At 34.9% G+C, this 3,948-nt stretch overlaps 1 long non-coding RNA gene across 1 annotated transcript; it reads right to left on the bottom strand.

Moving 5' to 3' along the window:
* Positions 1-347: 347 nt before the first annotated feature.
* LOC140614521 (uncharacterized) lies at positions 348-3,171 on the bottom strand. The gene is made up of 2 exons (XR_012015369.1): positions 2,880-3,171; positions 348-1,685 (listed from the first exon to the last, which is right to left on the bottom strand). It is a non-coding gene; the product is annotated as an uncharacterized lncRNA (long non-coding RNA).
* Between the last annotated feature and the right edge of the window lie 777 nt (positions 3,172-3,948).

Here is a 3,948-nt window from a genome sequence, read left to right on the forward strand (position 1 = left end):
CGACTATCATAAATTAAAAAAAAAAAAACTGAATAAAAATGAGCAAAATATTTGAAGAGACATCTTACAATGGCCAATAAACACATGAAAAGATGTTCAGCATTATTAGGCATTGGAGAAATGCATTTTAAAACCACAACTAGATGGCTGTCATAAGAGGCTGACAATAACAAGTGTTGACAAGAACATGGAGCAACTAGAAACTTTATACATTGCTGGTTGGAATACAAAATGGCACAGCCACTTTAGAAAAGAGTTTCACAAGAAGTTGCACATAAATTTTCCACATGCATCAATAATTCTATTAGTAAATAGGAATCTAAGAGAAATAAAAAGATATGTGCAAATATTTATAGTAGTATTAATCACAATAGGCAAAAATTGGAAATGATCCAAATATTTATTAGTTGGTGAATAGATAAAAATTTTGGCTAGCTATACATTGGAATATTATTTGTTAACAAAAAAAGGAGTGAAATATTGATACATGCTACATACAACATGTAGATGAATGCTAGAACATTATACTAAGAAGTTAAATGTAAAACACTACATGTATGATTGCATTGCATGGGAAATGTCCAAAAAAGGCCTGGGACTGGGAATGGGGATGGTATGGACTGAAAATAGTCATAAGAATTCTTCCCACAGTGATGGAAGTGTCCTAAAACCGTATTGCGGTCATGGTTGCACAACTCTGAAAACTTACTAGAAATCACTGAGTTGTACTTTTACCAACAGAGAATTAATGTGGTATATAAATTATACCTCCATAAATCTGTTAAAAATAGGCAACACACTTTGTGAAGAAAAGTATTTGCAGTGCATATATTAAATATATAAAATATAAATGTCTAAATATTGTAAGAGAAAGGCAATCAGCACAATGAAAACATGTACAAAGGATATCCATAGGCAAACACAGAAGAATAAATAACAAATGGCTGAGAAACACATTGGAAACATCCTCAGTTTCACAATAATCAGAAAATGATAGCAGCAAGAAAGTGTCATGAAATGGGTAAAAAAGAAAGAGATTAGTGAGAATTAGTTTGGCAGCTGGTTCTGAGCATTACTCATTGCCAGTGGGTAATTCTATCCTTATCCATTACCTGTGGGTCTCTGCTAATGTTTATACACACACAGACACACACACACACACAGACACACACACACACACTCTTAAGAGAGGGCCGCATTTCAGAGGCAAGTAAGTGTCAGAAGATTGATAGAAGGAACAACATTCTTCCTGGGGTGTCCCTTCTTCTTCGCAGCTTCCCATCAGAGAGTGGTGAGCATTGGAGCCTCCGTGGCATAATTCCAGGCCCAAAGCAAACCTGCAGAGCCCATGTGCTGGGGCCCAAGCGTGTAGAATTATGGCATCATAGTGTTTATACTTTCTCAATAGATGTTAAGACATGACTTTTCTTGCACCAGAGTTCACTTGAGGGGCCAAGTAGATAGATATGAATATAAAATTGGTTCACTGGATTCCAACTATTAGTATCCATATATAAATAGAGCTTTTCATGCTAGAAGCACACTGCCCACACTGCTTACCTTGGGAGTTTGTCTAGAGGGTCATAAAACAAATGCATGTGCTGTATTTGATTGTCCTACTTATTACAGGAACGACACTCTTTTTTTTCTTCTCTACTATGAATTACTTTATTGTTAAAAGCAATCTAATAAAAAAAATGAAAGGACAATATAATAAAAAAGATTGCATCCATAAAGGTAACAAAATTATAGAATACTAGTACTAAAGTGAGAAATAATATGCAAATATTATATCTCTAGAACTACTAAACTTACCTGTAGAGTATTGAAGGCCAGAATAAAATGAAGTTTTTTTACCATGTACTTGAATAAAAAGACTCATTTTTTCATTAGATCATTTCTCCCAGAATTAGTTTATAGATTTATTGCAATCCTAATTAAAATAGCATCAGTAATTGTCATGACCTTGATAAGCTAATTCTAGAATTCATATGAAAAAGGAAATGCATAAGAATATTCAGAATAATTTCCAAATCATATAAAATGAATGTGGACTTGACCTACTAACCATTACAAAAGCAATGTTGGGATAATTGGCTTCTGTTTTGTTATCAAAACACTCAACATCACTCATAAAAAGAAATCTAGTGTATACTAAATAGCTAAATGTAAAAACAAATGAAACAAATCCAAATCTATCTCTAAACAAACAAACAAAAAAATTAGTCAATATGAAAGTAAGAGAATATTTATATCATTGGGAATAAAAAAATCTTTCTTTAAAATAAACAATACTATTGTCACAAAGACAAATTAATAAATTTGACAGCATCAAAATTAATATTTTCCCTATACCTAAAATCAGCATAAAAGATCCTAGAGAGAAAATCCTGTGAATGTACCACAAAATATTAATGTTGGGTTGCAGAATGCAATCCTACAAATTCCTGTGAAAAAGATAAAAATTATTTTTAATAAAGTTTAATAAAGATACTGTCAGACAACTCAAAGAGAAAATGGAAAACAAATGGATCCATCAACGGAGAGTGTCTTATGAATTGATGTATAGTTATTCCAAGAAAGAATAGGCAGTAATTTTAAAGAATGTGGTAGATTGTTATATACTGATGTTGACAATGTCTCTAGATAAATAGTTAAATTACAAAGACACTGGAAAATAGTAAAATGATTATAATATCAATTACCAAAACCAAATCCACTAAACAAACAAACAAAAAACAAATAAAGAAACCTCAAAATTCCTAAAATGAATATGTATGAATATATAGAAAAATGTCAAGGAGGACAGTCAAGAAATTGGTTACAGTAATGTATTCCTAGTCTTTCCATTTGTTATTCCACAAACCTAAAATCATTACCGTTTTAAGCTCCTGAATATGATGAGTAGATGTGGCTGTCAGCCACCTGCTTCTGTTTTCCCACCTGTTCCAGGCAGATGTCACACTTATCCTCATCAGGGAAGTATTATGAGAGGCCTTTGGAAAGAAACTTCTCAATAGGCAGTCCCCATGATCCTCACACCAGCGGGTTCAGAGCCTGTGAGTGCTTCATTTGCTTGCTAGGAGGGAGAAATAAAAGTGTCGCCTCCCAGGTCTGAGCAGCTTGCTACAATGTTCACATTATTACCAACCCCAGAGGCTCATTGTTCCCACTTCCAGATCATCTTGTTTGCCAAAAATACAAGGAGGCTCACAGAACTTTATCCTTACAGGCAAATGGGTGTGTTCCCAGCAGGAATAGGCTTCAAGGGGAGGGAACAGCTTCCCATGAACAAGAGTCATTCTTTCCACTATTCCCAAACCCACAAGGATATAAACAGCAAATCTGATTTAACCCACTGACTCACAGCAAAGAAAACACCTCCTCAGATGTCAGGAATAAAGTCATCACCAGGATCCTGACTACATTAATAAATAAAAGATAATCGTGCACTTTGGCCCAAATTGAGTGAAAACATTCTTCCAGATTTCTTTTTTTTTTTTTTAATATATTTTTCATTGGAGTTTGATTTGCCAACATATAGTGTAACACTCAGCGCTCATCCTGTCAGGTGCCCCCCTCAGTGCCTATCACCAGTCACCCAATCCCCCCACTCTCCTCCCCTTGTTTGTTTCCCAGAGTTAGGAGTCTCTCATGTTCTGTCACCCTCTCTGATATTTCCCACTCATTTTCTCTTCCAGATTTCAATGAATTGTTTACTTCATGAATATGGAAAACTTGCTTTTTCTTTCCAGTCATCTCCCCTTGACAAAAACAAAGGAGGACAAACAGTCGCAAACTCAGGGCAATAACCATTCGCCTTCCTAGAGCACTGCAGAATTTACCGAGCATTTGTCACACACCCTAGTCTTTGAAACTGAAAGTGTCCCCTGAGAGGTGGAAAGCTTCAGAAGAAGAAACTATGATTTACAAACCTGTGGAGATTTG

Source organism: Canis lupus, chromosome 22, assembly GCF_048164855.1.
Source record: "Canis lupus baileyi chromosome 22, mCanLup2.hap1, whole genome shotgun sequence".
Classification (NCBI taxonomy): Eukaryota; Metazoa; Chordata; class Mammalia; order Carnivora; family Canidae; genus Canis; species Canis lupus.